The sequence below is a fragment of the Bos indicus genome, chromosome 16 (genome assembly GCF_029378745.1).
Source record: "Bos indicus isolate NIAB-ARS_2022 breed Sahiwal x Tharparkar chromosome 16, NIAB-ARS_B.indTharparkar_mat_pri_1.0, whole genome shotgun sequence".
Taxonomy (NCBI): Eukaryota; Metazoa; Chordata; class Mammalia; order Artiodactyla; family Bovidae; genus Bos; species Bos indicus.
In genome coordinates, this window is record NC_091775.1 from 50,252,052 (window position 1) to 50,271,788 (window position 19,737).

The 19,737-nt window shown below is 55.6% G+C and overlaps 1 protein-coding gene across 6 annotated transcripts in view; it reads right to left on the reverse strand.

The window, feature by feature from the left end:
* The window catches only part of TP73 (tumor protein p73), a 74,809-nt gene that overhangs the window by 53,988 nt on the left and 1,084 nt on the right, over window positions 1–19,737 (reverse strand). Inside the window, exon 1 of one of the 6 annotated variants that reach the window (XM_070768338.1) lies at window positions 6,735–6,841. The exons of 2 other annotated variants lie outside the window; for them this stretch is intronic. The gene's annotated coding sequence lies outside the window, so the exon portion shown is untranslated. Of the gene's footprint in view, window positions 1–1,129; window positions 1,274–1,636; window positions 1,656–6,734; window positions 6,842–19,737 lie in introns of those variants that run through there. 3 more of the 6 variants (XM_070768332.1, XM_070768336.1, XM_070768335.1) reach the window with 3 other exon arrangements.

Here is a 19,737-nt window from a genome sequence, read left to right on the forward strand (position 1 = left end):
CCAGGTGGGAAAGACCCAAAGAACCCCACTCTGTTCCCCACCCAAAAACACCTGAGGGCTTTGCCCCAGGCGCATAGCCCCTCTGCCCCAGGCTGGTGGAAGCTGGAGGCCCTAGGAGGCTAACTCTTCCTTCAGGAGCTCAACCCTCTGACCTCATCCTCCAAAATCCCAGCGAGAGTGACAGCCTGACCTGGGCTCCCAGCCCCGTCCCCATGCACCCCAGCCAGGGCTGCCTCCACGTTCAGCCCTGGTCCCCTGTCCACTCCCTACCCCACCCTGGTCCTGCCAGGCCAGGCCTTGCCTCCTCCAAGAAGCTGCTGACTTCCCTGACTCCAGATCAGAATGAGCCTTATCCTGCCCCCATCACCTGGCTGGTGGCAGAGCACACACAGCCCTGTGCGGCCCAGAGAGCAGCCTCGCTGGTCGGCAGGACTTCAAGGCCTTGGGCTTCTCCTCTCCTCTCCCTCCACCGGCCCCTGCCCAGGGCTCCAGAACCAAGGCCCATAAACTGGGGCCCCTGTGACCCTTCGGAAGGGACACCCCACTCATAGAGGGGGCCCCCACCCACCTATGGTGGGTGTGGACACTTGGCCTGGGCACAGGGAGGGACAACTGGAGCACATGCCCTCCCCACAGCGTTCAGGGAGTGGGTGCGGCCCGGTCACTTTAGAGGGAAAAGACCCGAAGAACCCTCCCTGTCCCCTCCCCAAAACAATCCATCCCGGTTGTCCTCAGTCACACACTGGTTCTTCTTGTGGCTCTATCCCTGGCTATTTCCATAAACGTAGATGGACTGAAATCTAAGGGGCAGATAAACCTACACCATCACAGGAGGGATCCCAGGGGCCTTCCCAGCCCCTTCCAATACCCTGTGGCTTGTCTTGAGGGAACCCCAGAACATCCCAGCGCCCATAAGTCCCCGTACCCGGGCAGAGGGGTCAGGCGGCCATCACGCAGGAGGCCCTGCCGTGACATGGCGCTGTCCCTGGGCAGCAGCCCAACAGAATTCCTGAAGGACACCCAGTGCCCAGCCTCCTGGGCCCTCGGAGCTGAGGGGCCCCTTGTAGACCCAGCCACCCACCCCGGAACAGGCTGCCCTAGGCCAGTGGGGCCAGGACAGGGGTCCCACCTGGAATGGTGGCCGGAAGCGTGTCGCCCTCAGGGAGCATGGGCAGCGGCCATCTTCACCTGCCCCTCCCGCCCGCACCGGGCCACGTGGCCACAGGAGGCTGGATAGCCTCTGTCCCCGCTGGCCCAGCAGGGGGTGGGGTGCGGTCAGGACAAGACAGGACCCTCGGCCGGGGCTGGCCAGGGTGGCACCTGGGCCTCCTGTGGAGAGAGACGGAGCCTGCAGGGCCAGGGAGGAGGGCATCGCCGCGGCTCCATCACCCTGGGGTGTCTCCCTGCTCCCTCTCGGCTCCGCTCGGGGGGAGCCCAGTGCTGCTGATGAGACAAATTTAGCCTCCCCACCCTGGGGCAGGGTGCGCTTGTGAAATATGAAAACAGCTGGAGCTGCCCGATTAAGCCACCCTCTCTCCCTCCTGGGCTGGGGCCCCAGGCAGGCGGGGGAGGCCGAGCCTGGGAGCGGCCCGGGAATCCCCCAGCCCCGCCGCCTCTCATCCCGCGGGCCTCTTACTTTTGCTGGTGCCAGGGGCAGGATGGCCTCCCTCCGCACCTGGGCCAGCCTGGAGCACCCTGAGGTTGCCCGGCAGTTTCTGTTTGAATCTAACGGTTGGCTTAGTACCCACGTGAGGCCAGGAGCTGGGCAGCAGCCCTCTGACCACGTGAGCCTCACGCACTTCTGGAAGGAAATGGCCGACGAGATCCTCCAGGGCTGTGCGGCTCTGGCGTCACCCAGACCTCTGCTGGGAGAGGTGCTCGGCCAAGCTGAGTGTCGGGGACCCAGGGGCACCCCACCCCCGCTCCACCAGAGAGGCTGCCATGACCAGCTTCCCGGTGGACAAACTCTTGCAGCCAAACAAAGAAAGAAATGCCAGAGGATGGCTGAGCCCCACCATGTCCCAGCAGGCCCATGCAGTGACGTGGAACGTGCAGAGAGGTCAGGTCACTCACCCAAGGGCACACGGCTGGTCACAGCTCCAACCCAGTCAGCTGGCTCTTGACCTTGCCCTCAGCCTGGCCTTTCTAGGAGGGGAGCGAAGGAGGCCCAACTCCCTCCCCAGCCTGCATTGCCACCCACACAGCCCCACCGGCACGCTACTGGGAAGTCCCTCGCCCACCCCTCTTTCTTCACCCTCATGCAGAGGCCCTACCCACATCCGGGCCCCACCGCCACCCTCCGCTGACCTGCCCATGGTTTTCCTCCCATCCCAGCATGTGCAGGTCAGACCAGGACACACAGTCCCTGTCCCCTGGCTTTCTGCTCTGTAGCTCTACACTGCCTACCACACTCCCGGCCCCCGGCCCCCTCTGTCCACTTAGCCCCACTCTGCCACTCTGCTTGGCAGCTGTGTGACCCCAGACAGGTGTCTTGCCCATTCTGAGCCTGCTTCCTGTGCTGCATAGGAAGAGCCTGAGTACTCAGCAGGGCTCTGATACAGGCACGGATGAAGAGCTCGAGATCCCGGAGCGAGCTGTAATGGACCAGTGGGTCCTGAGGGTTAGAGTAGCAGCAGACAGGGAGGAAAAAAACTGCCCTGGTCCCAGGCAGAGGCCAGGTCTGGCCGCTGCCCTGTCCCTGGTTCGCTTACAGGGCCCTCTCTTCACTTCTCTCTCTAAAAACAAGGCACTTGCAGAGCAATGGATGGGACCCAGGGCAGCAGAAAGCTGATGTGCCATCCCAGGGTAACGGACAACCCACTTGCTGGAGGCAAGCAATGGATTCCAGCTTGGGCTTCAAAGGCTGGACCCCAGGGGCAGAGGAACAACGGAGAAGTCTCAGTTCCTGCCCAGCCTGGAGAATGGGGGCAGGCAAGTTTGTAGGTTGGGAGTGGTGGGGTGTCAGAGGCACAGGCACTGGTGGGGAGAAGTTTTCTCTAAGAAGGCACAGTGTGGGGGGCAGAGGGAATGACCTCACACTGGTTGGGGGGTCCTGGGTCTAAGAAGGGGCAGGTCAAGGGCAGCTGGAATGGTGCCCCAAGCCCAACTGCACCACCGCCAAGGGGGCTTCCATGGCAGCATCCAGCCACCTGTCGGGGGGCTGGGAGAGAAGAGTGGGAGCAGAAGCGAGGGTGTCGGTGAGGAAGGTTCAGATAGCAGAGAGGACAGGGAGGGGATCCAGGAGGCGGGTGGCTGCAGGGCTGGGAGCCTCACGAGGCTGGAGAGGATGGAGGAGATGCTTCAAGCAGAGCAGGTGTCTGAGCTCTCGGTCGTGGCGTGGCCCACATGAGAGCCGAGGTGGCTGTGAATGGACGGCAGCTGGGCGCATCCTGGGCCCTCCATCCCACTGCCCACCTCCAGCCGTGCCTTCACGTGGATCTGGAATCCAGCGCTCCCCTTGACGGGGCCACCCCAACCCAGATCCCCTCACCACTGCCCCATAAGTACAGCAGCCTTTTAGCCAGGCTCCCTGCTCCTGCCTCATCTGATGGCCCCCCAGTGGCCGGATGTAGGCTCATGCACCCCACCCCTGTACCCCCACCAGGTGGAAGAAGTCAACGACACGAAGACCAGACTGTAGCCATGACATAAGCTGCCACTCTTCTGAGAACTGGCCTCAGGGAATTCCCCAGTGGTCCAGTGGTTAGGACTCTGCACTTATACTGCAGCGGGTGCGGGCTGGATCCCTAGGGGAAACTAAGATGTATGCCAAAACAAAAAAAACAGAACTGGCCTCAAGAAATGGAAACAAACTGACCTGGAACTGAAGACTAACTGTACTTAATCAAAATGACACTGATGTCATTGATCACCACCGTGTGGTCAATTTCAAGATGACTGTCAGAGCTGACTGTGCTGTTTCCACATGTAGCCCCTCCCTCCACCTATAATAGCTCTTGCCCCGATACTCAGTGGGAAGGAGTCAGCCTTTGGACGGGAGTCTGCCCACCACCCCCTCAACTCTGCTGCCAGCCTCCGAAAAAAAAGCAAAGTTTCCTTTGCACCAGGCTTGCCTCCTTTTGGCTTTTGAGTGACGAGCAGCCAGACCCCCACTTTCGGCAACGCTCTCACCTTCCAGTCTGCCAGGCACTCCTGCTGTTTCTGTCTTTCTCCTCCAAGCCACCCCTCCCGGGGTCCCACCTCTACACGCCAGTGTGCCAGGTTCTGTCCTCCAGAATCTTCTCTTCCCTGAGCGAGCATTCATGCTCTTCAATTCTGCCCCACATGGTCATTCCCAAACCACCTGACCACCCGCCTCTGGACACCTCGACACTCCTTGAAGGGAAACATCATCTGTGCTCCCCCCCTGCACAGACTCCTTGACTCTCACCCTGGGCTCCTCGCTATGGGCTCAGGATGTACTAATTTCTACCATCCCCACTAATTTCTACCTCTACCCATCCCCACTCAGCTCTCCACCCACCCTGCCGCGCCCAGCCATCGAGGCCCTGATCTAGTTCGAGAGCTCCAATTGACTCATGAATTCTGCTTTCTATCTCTGAAGTTAGCTGACATCTGACATGACCTCATCCAAGGTGTCACAACACTGGTCCCTCCATGCCTCACTCACTCCAGGAACTCTCATCATCAGCCCTTCTGTCCCACCTGCCTCCCTGCCCCCACATCTCCAAGGTGCCCCCACCCCACCCCCTGGCCCTGGGGGTCTCTGTCTGATAATGATGTGCCCTCCCTCAGTGCCAACCCCAGCCTAGAAGCCTCTGCATTTCTTGATCTCAGTCTTAACGAGATCAAGGCACTGCTGCACCCCACTTTCCAGATGTTCCTACAGACAGCAGACCGCTTGCCCAGGGCCACTCACTCAGAAGCTGGGTTTGAGCCCAACTGTGGTTAGGATCCACCCAATCCCTTCCCGCCAGGCAGCCCCACCCTCCAAGAGACCTCCTCTCTTGAGGGGCAGACAAGAGAACCAGCCTTCCCCCCACAGTGTGAAGGGTGCGCTGAAGGGGCACGGACAGGCCTGGGGTCAGCCCAAGGGGAGATGAAGGTCCCTGTGCGTTGTCATTTTTGGTCTCACCAGCTGACTGAGGGTGGAGAAGGGGCGCCAGCCAGGTGGAGCTCGGCCAAGGACAGGCCCTAATGGCCCATCAGGTCAGGGGAGGCAGGAGTTTCCAGGCGGGCTGGAGAGGGGACAGGGGGCCCAGAGGCCTTGGTTACAGGGAGGGTTGTCGACCTGCAGCTGTGGGACTCAGAGAACAAGGAGGGGTTTGGCTCTCAGAGGGATGAAGGGGGATTCTGGTGGGGAAGGCCACCCGGGGGCACATCGTGGGTTTGGTGAACCTAGAGGCTGGTGGTCAGAGAGGCAGGGATTGGCTGGGTCCAGCGAGGTGGGGATATGGACCACAGGAATGCAGGAGGGTGCAGAAGGGATGAGGACACGTATCCTGTCCTGGGACCCCCTTCCACACTGATCCACAATGGGCTAATGCACTTCTGAGTTCAGCCCCTCAACCAGCTGCACTCGGGCGCCTTCAACCACCTACCAGTTGTGTGTGGTTTGAGGCCCTGTCTTTTCATCTGTAGAATGGGGACATCACACCCACCATGCAGGGCTGACCTACACAGGGGTGTCTAGCAGGATTCCTGGGGCATCTCAGGGTGCACACTCAGTGCTCCTGTCTGACCACTGAGCCATTTGTAAATCTGCTATTGGCTGTCTTGCAGTTAAGCCCTCACTCCTCGTTCCACTTGGGCTTCAGAATCTGCTTCCTGATGGCAGCACATGGGGTGAAGAGCCAGCCACCGGGGCCTACACACCCCACCAGCACCATCAACACACATGTCTGTGTTTGGTGTGTTTAGCCGCTCAGTTGTGTCTGACTCTTTGTGACCCCATGGATTGTAGCCCACCAGGCTCCTCTATCCATGGAATTGTCCAGGCAAGAATACCGGAGTGGGTTGCCATTTCCTCCTCCAAGGAATCTTTCCAAGGAGACTGAACGTGTGTTTCCTGCATTGCAGGCAGACTTCACCACTGAGCCACCACCATCAATGCACATGCACACGTGTATACACACCTGCACACACACATGCTCTGCTTTCATCGTGCTGAATCCCCCACCCCAGCCCCTCCACTCGAGTGCAACTTCAGAGGCACCCCTGGAGTGCAGGTGGGACCACAGTGCCTGGCAGGCAGCACAGGAAGCTGTCCTGCTGCCCGGGTCTTGGTGATGCCTGGGAGGCAGCCGGGGTGGGTGGGGGAGACCAGGGAAAACCGGCTCTGGCCTGGCCCTATGGGGCTGAGGAATGGTGGCCCCCAGCGGGACAAGCCTGGCCATGCGGCTGGGGCTGGGACTGGGCAAGCCACTCCAGGCCTCCTCGGCAGAACATGGAGAGAGTTCCTGGTGGACCCAAGGGGTGGAAGCGGTGGCACTAGAGTGACTTCTGTCCCTCCCCCAACTGCCGGGGCCATGCAAATTGCCCTGCCACCCCCCTGGGGGCAGACGGCAGTGCCACACAACAATGGCTGAGCCCCATCAGGGGAACCACAGGCATGGCCTCCTCGCACTGGCCCGTCTGCCACCCCCGCCCCCAAGGTACCCAGTTCCCAAGCACCAGGTGGGGAGCTAGTGAGGAGGGGCTTCTGTACCCTGGCGTGGCCCCAAAGAGCCCCAACCGGTAACTGAACAAGGAGGGCCAGCCCGAGCCAAGCCTACCTTGGCGGAGCCTGGGCCCTGGAGGGTCTGTGCAGAGGGAAGGCAGCCGGAAGGCCCACAGCTCGTGGCTGGGCAGGCCGGCGGTGGCAGCAGCGTCCCGGTCGCCTAGGCGATGACATTGGAGCCGAGGAAGCAGCGTGGCCTCCTGGAGCCTTGGGGCAGACGGGGCGGAGCGTGGCCTGGAGCCCTGGGGCCTGTGGCCAGCATGTGCCCCCTGCTCTAGTGGACACATTGCCCTCTGCAAGGGACCCGACAACAGCCCCACCTGGCGGGAAGCAGAACTAGGGGCGGGGGAGCAGGATCGGAGCCACTGACTCCATTTGTGTTTGTGCTTGTGGGTTTTTCTTCTACTCCTCTTGGTCGAAATTTCCAAACACACTCAGAAGTAGAGAGAATGGCATAGTGAACCCATGGATCTGTCCCCCGGTCCCAACATCGGTCTGCCCTCAGCCAAAGCCTATTTTACAAATTATATTGTTTCACCTGTCGGTCACTCAGTCGTGTCCTACTCTTTGCGACCCCATGGACTGCAGCCCGCCAGGTTCCTCCTTATGTTAGGGGAAGCACACTGACTGAAACCGCCCACCCTGGCCAGGCTCTCTAGTAACCTTTCATATGACAGCAGATCCTGGTAAGGAATACGGAACTAATAAGCCACCACCAACCAGAAGAGTTCGGGAAAGGTCTATAGGAGACACCGCGTGTCCGTCCACCTCCCAGAATCCCTCTCGCTAGCATCCATCTTGGCTGAGCGATGCATGCGCCACCAGGAAAGACTCCGAATTAGAATGATTGGCCAAAGACCACCCAGAAACTAATCCCATCACCATAAAACCCAAGACTTCGAGCCACGCGGCAGAGCCGTTCTCCTGGGTTCCCTTACCCTACTGCTCTCCACCCGGGTGCCCTTTCCCAATAAAATCTCTTGCTTTGTCAGCACGTGTCTCCTCGGACACTTCTTTTCTGAGTGTTAGACAAGAGCCCGCTCCTGGGGCCCTGAAGGGGGGCCTCCCCACTTGCTACAACACTTCCATGGGATTTTCCAGGCAAGAATACTGGAATGAGTTGCCATTTCCTTCTCCAGAGGATCTTCCTGACCCAGGGATTGAACCTGGGTCTCCTGCGTTGCAAGTAGACTGTTTATCATATGAGCTACCAGGGAAGCCCTTAATACAGCAGCAGGTGCTTCTAACAGATAAGGATCCACCTATTTCAACACCTATTTCAAAAGTGCTGATATTCAGCTCTTTCTGTCCTACCAACACACATGTGCATGTGCAGGCACATGCACACACACACACACACACACACACACACAGAATAAATTCAGATAATTCAATGTAATATGTGGCCACAGTACCACATTCTGAATTTCCAGGCCCAATTTTTAACTGCTGGTCCAAAGAACTTTGAAGAGGACACAGAAGGACTTTGAGGAGAACATAGATTTGGGACATTAATCTGTGTCCACATACTGTCCCTTCCCTCCCCCACTGTGGGCAGCAGCACAGAAAGCCCAGCCCAGCTCCTGGTAGACATGGCCAGAGGGACATTGCAAGTGGGATTAAGGACCTGGAGATGGCAGCCCTAGGTTATCTGGGTGGACCCAGTGTAACAACAACGGTCCTCACAGGGAGGCAGGAGGTCAGGGTGGAGGGAAGGTGCCTGGATGTGGCTTTGCAGAGGGAGGCTGGGGCCGTGCCCCAAGGAGCGTAGGCACCTCTAGAAGCCCTGAAAGGCAAGAAACAGGTTCTTCCCTGGAGCCGGCAGAAGAAATCAGCCCTGCCAGTGCCTGGACTTTAGGCCAGTAAGACTGACCTCAGCCATCTAACCTCCAGAACATGTAGGAAAACAGATGCATGTTTTAAGTGGCTGAATTTGTAGCAATTTGTTTACAGCAGCCTAGGAGACTGATACAGTTTCACACAACACAAGCTTAGGAAATGTCATTGCAGAGATCTCCCCATTTGCCAGGGCCCCAGGGACAGACATTAGCATGGCAGTAAGTCTGAGGAGGAATCCCTGGGGTGAGAGATGCTTTACAGAATAGCAGCCCCCGTCTGCTGACTAAAGACAACACCATCCTGGGAGCCAAAGTCCTCGCCCTTCGGGGATGTCACACACAGACACATGCACACATACAGATACACATGCACACATGGACACACACACACTTGTGCACACTTGCACACAGAGACACATGCACCGACACACATGCACGCATAGACACGTGTACACCTGTACACACATGCATACATGTGTGTACGTGCACACATGTGCTCAGGCACATGCACAGAGACACATGCACACAAACACAGACACACATGCTCATACACAGACACATGCACACATACTACAAAACAACAGTGAGTGGAGGTGGGAGGCAGGTGTTTCCTAGTCCTTGTAAAAGAGGCAAAGAAGCCAGAGGGATGCTGAGGGCTCCCCACGCCCTGATTCTGGGCTCTGCCAGGCCACCTTCAGCCAGCTGATGGCTGCAGTGGGCATGTCCTCAGGGAAGCCATGCAATTCTGGGAAGGACCCCTGCTGCCCATTCTTAAGAGAAATGGGTGATCTCACCACCCTGGGCTCCTGTGGGGTGACCTCCTGGCTGCCTCCTCTCCTCCCCTATGGAGACAGGAGAGTCCTGAGTTCCAGAAGGCTTGGGCCCCACCCTCAGAACTGGGACGGTGGATCCACAGCCCCAGGCTCTTGGGTGACAAACCCTCCTCTTCCTCAGCAGGGACAAGGAGGTCAGAGACAAAGGATTGCTGGCTGACTCTTGAGTGGTGGTCACAGCTGGACCTCTGGCTAAAGAGCAATTGACACAAAGGGACAACCACCACCAGCTCTGGGTGGGGCACTCAACGAGCATTCTGGGCCTCTTCTCCCTCAGGAGACACGACCTGAAAAGCCCTCCTTGCTGAGACCGGAGCCAAGGTCAGCCTGGGAGGCCCAGGTGTGAAGTCGGGGCAAGGCCTCTGGTTATCTCCATGGGGAGCAGAGGGCTGGGCCCTTGCAGGGTGAGCTTGCCTCACTTCCCTATTGCAGCCAGAACTGATGACCACAGGCCCTCTGTTATTCCTTCCTGGGCATCAGGAAGAGTCTTGTGAGCCTGAAATTAAGGTGTTTCTTGTGGAGGCTCCAGGACAATGTCTGTTCCTTTCTTTCTTCAGCTTCTAGAAGCTGCCTACATCCCTTGGCTCCTGGCCCCTCCCCTCCTCCATCCTGAAATTCCTCCCTCCACCCTCTTCCTCCATCTTGCTTTGACCTGCCCGCCTCCCCCTTAGAGGGACCTTTGTGATGACACTGATACCCCAGATACCCCAGGGGTAGATACTGCCCACCTCTAGCCCTTGATTTAATCATGTCCCTTTTCCTGTGAAATAAGTCACAGTTTCTAGGGACCAGGACATGGATGCTTTGGGAGGACCTTCTTCTGCCTTCCGTAAATGCCCTTTATTCAAGACACATTTTGGGGGCCCTGTATGGGGGTCAGCTAAAACAGCCCTGCGTCTTTAGACAGAAACCTCTGGACTTCCCTGGGGGTCCAGTGGCAAAGATTCTGAGCTCCCAGTACAGGGGCTGCTGTTGTTCAGTTGCTCAGTAGACTGCAGCGCCAGCCTTCCCTGTCCTTCGCCATCTCCCCTCACCTTCAGCGACTCCTATGAGTTTGCTCAAAACTCATATCCACTGAGTCGGTGAAGCTGTCCAACCATCTCATCCTCTGTCATCCCCATCTCCTCCTGCCTTCAATCTTTCCCAGCATCAGAGTCTTTTCCAATGTAGGGGTCCTGGGTTCAATCTCCGGTCAGGGAACTAGATACTACATGCTGAATCTAAGACCTAGTGCAGAGAGAGAGAGAAAGAAACAGAGAAAGAAAGAAGGAGAAACCCCTGCTTCCTGCTGGGGCAGCAACTTCGTGGTTGGGGAGGAGGCAGCAGAGGCATGTTCAAGGCCACCTCCCACCAACCCACCTCCCACTGTTAGAGGATCCTTCCTCCAGTTCTCAGCGTTTCCCAGGAGCCCCTGCTCATTCAGGGTGCCTTCCCAAAAGTGTGTCAGGAAGTCAACAGACAGTAGCCAGATCCCCGTGAACCCTCAGTGCCACACCCGACATGTGACTCCCTGGGCACGGGGCACCGGAAAAGCACTTTACAAACAGGGATCATTTAGTCATCATGTCAGCCCTGGAGCAGAGAAGGCGATGGCACCCCACTCCAGTACTCTTGCCTGGAAAATCCCATGGACGGCAGAGCCTGGTAGGCTGCAGTCCATGGGGTCGCGAAGAGTTGGACACGACTGAGCAGTTTCACTTTCACTTTTCACTTTCATGTATTGGAGAAGGAAATGGCAACCCACTCCAGTGTTCTTGTCTGGAGAATCCCAGGGACGGGGGAGCCTGGTGGGCTGCCATCTATGGGGTCACACAGAGTTGGACATGACTGAAGCAACTTAGCAGCAGCAGCAGCAGCAGCCCTGGAGAACAGCTACTGTCTCCATTCTGCAGGTGAGGATATGGAGGCACAGTGAGACTAAGGCACATCACACAGCAGAGCTGGGCCTAAAAACCAGCAGATGAACCTCTGACTAAACCACCTATTTCAGACGCGTCCTGGGCAAAGCATGTGCCATGTTTCCTGGGATGTGCTTGTTCTTCGGGACTGAACCACCACCATCAGATTCAGGAGACTCCAGGAGTTGAACCAAACTCCTGACCCACCTGTTGTGTGTTCTGAAACCTTCTCTCAGCTCCTCCCCCACCCCCACCCCCCACCCCAGCACCGTGTTAGTTTCCAAATGCTGGTGAGACAGCTTGGAGGAGCAGGTGCCTCAAAGCTGCCCAGAGGGCCTCTGTCTCAGTTCTGGGCACAGCCCATCCTGACCCTGGTGGTCAAGACCTCCCCCCACCCACGTCTTTAAACAAAGGAAGCTCTGAGTCACCGCTTGCGCCCAGGACCCTCAGCAGGGGGAAGCTTAGGCTCTGGCAAGCCCCTGCATATTTGCAGTCAGCACCCTGCTTCCCCTTCTTGTGCCTGGTCTCTGAGGAGTGGTAATTTTGGTTTTAGGTTGATATCACTGGGAGGCAAGGCTGTGGGCTTTTAGCCCTCGGAACGGAACGTGGTAAACTGTGGGTGCTCAGGAATGAATGACAAGTAATGGGTGGATGGATGGATAAAGAGTTAGACACTCTGCGGAATACTGATTTAAGCCACTCCACATCCCTTTTCTGAACTTTGAGATCCAAAAAACTCAGAAAACTGAAAGCCTTTCCTTACGTCTGGGGCTGACACCACTGGGTGGACAGACATGAGACCATCCATGGTCTTTGTTGATGTTTAGGGTAAACATCCATGTGCGTCATTGCAGAAACGTGGGTGCTCCTATCGGACCTCTTGGTGGTATCATAAAACAGACGATTCAGACACTATGCTACTTTTCTAAAATGAAAAAGTGAAAGTTGCTCAGTCATGTCCAGCTCTTTTCGTCCCCGTGGACTATACAGTCCATGGAATTCTCCAGGCCAGAATTCTGGAGTGGGTAGCCTTTCCCTTCTCCAGGGGATCGTCCCAACCAGAGATTGAACCCAGGTCTCCTGCATTGTTGGTGGATTCTTTACCAACTGAGAAGGCAAAATGAAAAAAAGTAATCTGAATTCTGAAATATCAGGGCTCAGGATTAGTTTGGACCATAAAGTTAGGGCCGTCACAATGGCTTGATTATCCCCAAGGCCCGGCTATACCCAGAGGTGCCCAGATAAGGGGTCAGGAAAGGGTCCCTCCCTGGGACCACAAGGGCTGAACTGGCCACATCCTCACGTTCTCTCCTTGTGTTAGTCACTCAATCATATCTGACTCTTTGTAACCCCATGGACTGTAGCCCGCCCGGCTCCTCTGTCCATGGGATTCTCCAGGCAAGAATAGTGGAGTAGGTTGCCATTTCCTCCTCCAGGGGATGTTCTCGACCCAGCAGACATCGAACCTGCGTCTGTCTAGCATACACTGGCAGGCAGGTTCTTTACCACTAGCACCACCTGGGAAGCCCCATTTTCTCTCCTTACATGGGGAAGGTATTTTTCCACTCATCAACCGAAGCCAGTCTTCACACAGCAGATCTGGGCTAGCTGATTCCAAGTTCGGTCACCCTCACCATGACTTTCGTCACTTTTTACCTCTGTGGATTGTTTTTTTGTTTGTTTTTTGTTTTTGTTTTTGTTTTTTTTTTGTCAATGAAACACTACTAAGTAGCAAAAATTTCAAAAGATTCAAAAAGGTTCAGGCAGGGCCAAGCCAGTCTCTCCCAACCCCGTTCGTCCCAGTCCCGGCTCCAGTCCGGGAGCCCAGCAGCTGACACATCTAGCAGATTTATCAGGAGGAAACAAAAAGGATGAAGGCTTAGTGACAGCAGAGGAAAGAAAAGAGAAAGTCAGCAACTTGAGGTTCTGTTGACCACTTTACATGACCCTGTCTGGCCAGAGACTCCTCCAGACTCCGAAGAGACAGCCTGGGATGGCTCGCGGCTTCCCCACGCTCTGCTCACACGGGGCTCTTTCTTTCACTTTCCTTCATCTGCACACTCCACCGCGAGAGCAGACGCTTCCTAGTATCCTAATTCTTTCAAACATCACACGGACCAGATGACAGCCAGGCAGTGCTCTTGGCATCACAGCGACCTCAATCTTCCAACTGTCTATTTGGACCACTTTTTATCAGAATTCATTACTTTCACATTAATCCAATTAGCATCTTGTTTACCAATACCTCATTTTTAATTTGCAGCTTCCTTCTAAAAGCTGGGGGGACTTTGACAACCTGCGTCCTCCTTGCTCATTACTGCCAAGTAATTAGGCAAGGAGCACCCCTGATCAGAAGCTAAGAAGCCTGGAGCAAGTGGCAGCTTGTCTGGCTCCGTGAAAAAAATAAAAAAAGACAGAGCGTCTCCTAATTACCGGGGTTTTGTTGGTTGAGTGAGGGGAAGGGGGGAGGGGTGTGGGAAACGGAGATGAGTAAAAGCAGAGGGGCCTCTAATGACTGGGTTTTGTAGGTCACAGAAAACACCTAGGGGATCCCCTTTTGATCTGCATACTAATAATGACCTGCCCTCCCACTGTCTTTTGGGGAATTGTGCTAAATTTGCATTGCACATAATGCAAATGATTGAGGACCCTAAATGCAGGACCGCCCAATGTGGAGAGGGTGATTTGATCTGTTTATTTGTGTCCTGCCTGGCAGAGACGAGGGTTTGATCCCTGGGTCGGGAAGATCCCCTGGAGACAGAAATGGCAACCCACTCCAGTATTCTTGCGTGGAGAGAGGAGCCTGGTGAGCTACAGTCCACAGGGTCAAAAATTGCGGGATACAACTGAGAAACTCAGCGCGTGCGCTCACACAAAGCAGAGGGAAGCATAGCCTCCCCTCCTGTAGCCCCAACAGCTGCAGAGACTCCTCAAGCCGCACCCCTCCCAAAAGCCGCCCTCCATCACTGTGCAGGATGGCAGGACCCACACTGGGCCCCAGGCTGCCCTCCTGGTCCCCACTCTGACCCGTCCCCCAGAGCCTGGCGTGTATGCTGGATGGACACAGAAGTGGCCTCTGTCTGGCAGGTGGGCACCACGCAAGCAAGCTTGGAGGCCCAAGGCTGATAAGAGAGGCCCTTGCGTCTTTCTCACGGCTCAGCCCCGACGGAGAAAAGAGCCCACGAAGTCAGCGGGGAGGAGGAGAGGCATCTTCGCTGCCTGCTCAGAAGGACCCAGTCCATCCCTGCCCCAGGAGAAGCCGCCCGCCCCAATTAGCCAGAGGCTTCCCCAGATGCCCGCCTCCCGGGCCTGGCACCTTGGAGCGGCAGGTGAGCAATTAGAGCCCCCGTCCCTCCTCACAGGCACCCAGGGCCTCAGGGAATGCTTTGCCGGCTGGCACTGCGCGGGGACACACCAGGGACTGGACCCTTCTACATGCAGCCACCCTGAGCAGGACCACAGCGGAGGGACCCCTGGGCACCCAGCCCAGCCCTGATGCCCAGGCCCCCGAACCCTGGCTGGTGGGAGGCAGACTTGTCTGGTGGGGCATGGAAGGGGCTGGACCAGTCTTCCCTGGGCACCTTGAGTCTGCCCTCTGGGGCTCTCAGGTGTGTTCCCATGGGCCACTCATGGGAGCCCTGGCTCCGGCTCCAACAACGGGGAGGCAGGTGGGTGTCCCCCGCCCAAAGATGAAGAGCCTGGGGACTAGCCCAAGGTCATGGAGGAGCCAGGTCTGCTCTGGACTACTGTCTGGACTACCAGCCCAGGGCCCTGCCTGTTGTACCCTCTGCCCGTGGTGTGCCAGGCATGGGTGGCCAGACACACCTGCATCTGATTTAATCACTTGGTCTGAGGTTTCTGGCTTCGGTGCCCACCTACAAGTGTGGTAAACGCCCAGAGGAACGTACACTGGGGGGGCGGGGGGCGCACTATGACTGTCTACTGTCAGGGTTATAACTCACCCTTGCCCCAAAACACAGATGGGAGGGCAGAAGCACTGGGCGGGGCTGGAGCGTGGTCCTCACTCTGGTGCCCCCGCCCCTCTGGCTCCCAGGTCCCTCTGGGGCTCACTCTTTGCGGGACTGGATTCTAAACCCAAGGGCCAGAGTGTCGCTGCCACCGACCCTCTAGAGCTGCCCGAAATCGGGGAGGCCCCGTCTCCTCTCTTCAAGCCCTGCAGGGCCCTCCCTGCTGCCTGGCCTCTCTCCTGGTCCAATTCCCTCGGAGGTGCCGCCCCTCCTCCCCGGACTCCCCCAGGTTGATGCCTGCCCACCTCTAAGCCCCTCTTTGGCGCCGGTGGCCCAAAGCTGCTTTGTGTGTCTGTTCTCTCTCCCACCTCTGGGGGCTGTGACGGCCCACGTAGCCTCGGGTGGGGTGGGCGGGATGGTGGTGGGAAGAACTCCCGCCAGAGGCTGGAGAAGTGGCTCCCTGCACCTTTGGCTGCCCTGGAACAGACTGGGGGGAGGGGTGTCTGGTTCCTCTTTCAGCACAGAGGGGTGTGGGTTAGAAGAAGTTTCTTCACCTTTTATGTCCTGGCCCCTGGAACACTTCTTAGAAACATATTTCAGAAAAAAAAAAAAAAAGAAAGAAACATATTTCAGGGAGTTCACTGGTGGCCCAGTTGTTAGAACTCAGTGCTTCCAGTGCCGTGGCCCAGGTTGGACCCCTGGGCCCTGGGGGTTCCAGAGGTCGCGTGTGCAGAATGGGCAAACAAAAAATTACCAACGAAACTAGCTACACTGAATTACGATTATTCTAGTGGGTTGAATGGCACCCCCCTCCCCTTTGTAGACCTGTAAGATAAAGATCTCAGGATGGGGTCTCCCGGATTGCTGTGGTTCTAAACCCAATGACAAGGGTCCTTATAAGAGACAAAAACGGGGAGACACACAGGAGAGGCCGCGTGAACCCGGAGGCAGGGATTGGGGTGGTGTGCGTAGAAGTCCAGGAAGATTCGGGGCGAGGGGTAAGACACAGACGCGCTCTCCCTCAGAGCCTCCAGAGGAAACCAGCTCTGCCCACACCTGCGTTTTGGACTTTGGAACTCCAGCCCACGAAAGAGTAAGTCCTTTTCGTTTGTTTTCAGCCCCCTCGTTCTTGGTTAGTGCCCCAGGACACTAACACAGTTAGGATGATATTTAAAAGCAAAATTAGGGACATTCCCCGGCTGTCCAGTGGTTAAGAACCCGCACTTTCACTGACAACACGGGTTCAATCCCTGGTCGGGGAAATCAAGATTCCACAAGCTGCATGGCTTGGCCAAAATAAGATAAAAGCCAATTCGTGATATGGTGATTATGGGGCTTCAGGTAGCAGGTCTGACGACTATTTCAACTCAGTGACAAGAACAAACGAAATTCTGAGATTTCCACAGCAGCTGCCACATACAATGAAAATATCAGTGATTCCTTTAGGAGTTTTTGCTTTCTTTGGGTCTCTGATTTGAGGGATGATCTCTAGGAAAAGAAAATACTTTTGAGGAGCGAATGTCTGGTTTGCAAAGGAATACCAGCCTGAGAGCAGACACGAAGCAGGGGATGCAGATGAAAAGTTAATGCCCGCCCACTCGTGCAGACTCTCAGAGCCGGCTGCAGTAAAAGTGTCTTTAACTCGAGCCCCGATGAGTAGAGGCTTTTCTTGTATAGAAAAAAATCAACTTTCCTCTGCATAACACATTCAGAAAGGGTTTTCCAGGAGTCCTATGTAATCTACTTAAGAAGGCAAACTTAAAGAAAAAAAAAGATATTGTATATTTTCAGTTCAATTCAGTCGCTTAGTCGTGTCATGTCCGACTCTTTGCGACCCCATGGACTGCAGCACGCCAGGCCTCCCTGTCCATCACCAACACCCAGAGTTTACTCAAACTCATGTCCATTGAGTCAGTGATGCCATCCATCTATCTCATCCTCTGTCGTCCCCTTCTCCTCCTGTCTTCAATCTTTCCCAGCATTGGGGTCTTTTCCAATGAGTCAGTTCTTTGCATCAGGTGGCTTGTGTATTTTGGCTACACACAAATGGATGCTGCTAGTTCCAGACACGGAGAAGGCAATGGCAACCCACTCCAGTACTCTTGCCTGGAAATCCCATGGACAGAGGAGCCTGGTGGGCTACAGTCCATGGGGCGGTGAAGAGTCAGACATGATAGAGCAACTTCACTTTCATTTTTCACTTTGATGCATTGGAGAAGGAAATGGCAGCCCACTCCAGTGTTCTTGCCTGGAGAATCCCAGGCACGGGGGAGCCTGGTGGGCTGCCGTCTATGGGGTCGCACAGAGTCAGACACGACTGAAGCGACTTAGCAGCAGCAGCAGTTCCAGACAACTGGGCAGGGCACAGAAACACTTCACAGCAGCTTGCAGGGGTAAACTGGCACACAGTGTTCTGGGGGCACAGTTCTCATAAGAGTAAAGCTTTCAGTATCCAGACAGAAGCATGGTCAGGGGCCAAGGGAACCAGGACTTGCTCAAACACTCCTCTCAGGTTTTTTTTTTTTTTTTCATTTTTGCTGTATAAAGCTAAATCATCAGAAAATGAGTAGTTTTAAACATTGACTCAGCACTCCAACGGAAATGCCCAAATTGGAAAATAAAAGCATGCCCTTCCCCTTTATGGGGGCTGGGTAGAAGAAATGCACAGTTGAAGAAAGTTTCTGGGTTTTGTTTTTTTTTTTTTTGCAAACCCGAAGTTCATTGTGTGTATCCTCGATGTCTTTTATACAAGCCTTTCGAGGACAAACTCCCCTTGAATTTGTTGTCCAGAAGCAGTCTCCTGGCTGGATGAACATGAAGCTTCCTTTCACCCACCGAGGATTTCCCTTTAAGGTGTCAGAATCTCTGAGTGAATGCCATCCTTGGCCACAGGCAGGAATTGCCCAGGTCCGGTTCCCAAGCTCTCTACAAATAACTACTCAGGGAGGCATCCTTGCTCCAGTACCCCCGACAGAGACTGGCAGCCTCCATCCAAACCACAGGCAGATTCCTGCCCCACTGCCAGCCATTCCGTTCCCCACTCCCAAGGGGAGACCTGTTGGCTACCAGAGAACTATGTCCCCTACCCTACCAAGGGCCTCTGGAGCAGCATCAACAGCCAGCACTTTGGGGCCCACTTGTGTGTAGCAGCGTCATTCTAAGCACTTAGACATGGCATCTTGGTTACTGTTCCTCCAACCCTCTGGATCAGAGGCCATTATTGCCTTTCTTTATAGACGGGTGAACTGAGGCTCCAAATGGCTGGGTCACTGGACGTCCATGACAAGTAAGTGGCGGAGAGGGGATTAGAACCCCAATGTTCTAACCTCCACACCTACAGGATTAACCATTGCACCAGGCTGGCCCTTCCGTGGGGCTGTCCTTGGAGGCTGAATTTGTAGACAGCTACCCTGTTCTCCTGTTTTCCCAGCAAATTCTGGTGGATAGTAAAGGACAGGGAAACCTGCAGTGCTGCAGTGCGTGGGCTCACAGAGTCGGACACAACTTAGAGACTAAACAACACCACCCGATCCTCCAGAACCTCAGTAGGACTTTGGAACGGGGCTAAACTTTCTGTGGCCATTCACCTGGTGGCACCCCACTGACACCCTGGCAGCTTCTGGTACCAGCCCAACTTTTTGTCTTATTTTTAAAAATCACATGCATGATCCATACATTTATATGTTGCAAAATGTTAAACACTTTGACTTTTCGTTCTCGATACAATTCTTCTTTAACTTATGGAGTAAGTCAAAAGATGAGTGCTACACTTCCGGGGAACAGTGCATTCCCCCCAAAGCTAATAATACATGAAGGTGAAACAAAAGTAACAATGACAGCAAAACCAACAAACAAAAGGCTCCCAAATGTACAGCGTTCAATAAACAGGTTACAGCATACTTGAACCAATGACCTCTGGTCAGAAGTGAACGGCGTGCTGTTTCACCGGCCCCTTGCTGGTTGATGGTGGTTTACCCATCACCCATTCACTTATGCAGACACGTGCATACTTTGTGCAAAGCCGCTTAGGGACCAAAGGAAAATACAAGCTGTAGCCCATGGGGTCTCAGAGTCTGAGTGACTGAACAACAACAAGAAGGTGATAATAGCCCCCCAGCACCCCCCTCCCCCCAGTCTAAGGCCTAAAAGGATGGCGACTGCAAAGCAAGGAGGACTAGGAGAGAAGGGGTCCTGGAAAGACGTGTGGTCTCTGGCCAGGCCGGCCCAGGGCCTAATTCTGACCCCTCTTTTCCCTGTTTGGAACAGATTCGGAAAACAGGTGGGTACCCCAGCCAACTCAGGGCCACCCAGAGATGCCACTCTGGAACCTGGCCCCTTGGTAAACCACCCCTGGGACCAGCCTAGGGGCTATGCCCAGTTCCCCTGGTCCAGGGAAGACCTGGGTCTCACTCGACCATGCGGGGTAGGATGGCTAACGCCTCCAGATTGCTAACAGCCCTCTAGAGTGCAGACGGACTGGCACCCGGCGGGGAGGAGCTTGTCAGCTACCGGCACCCGCAC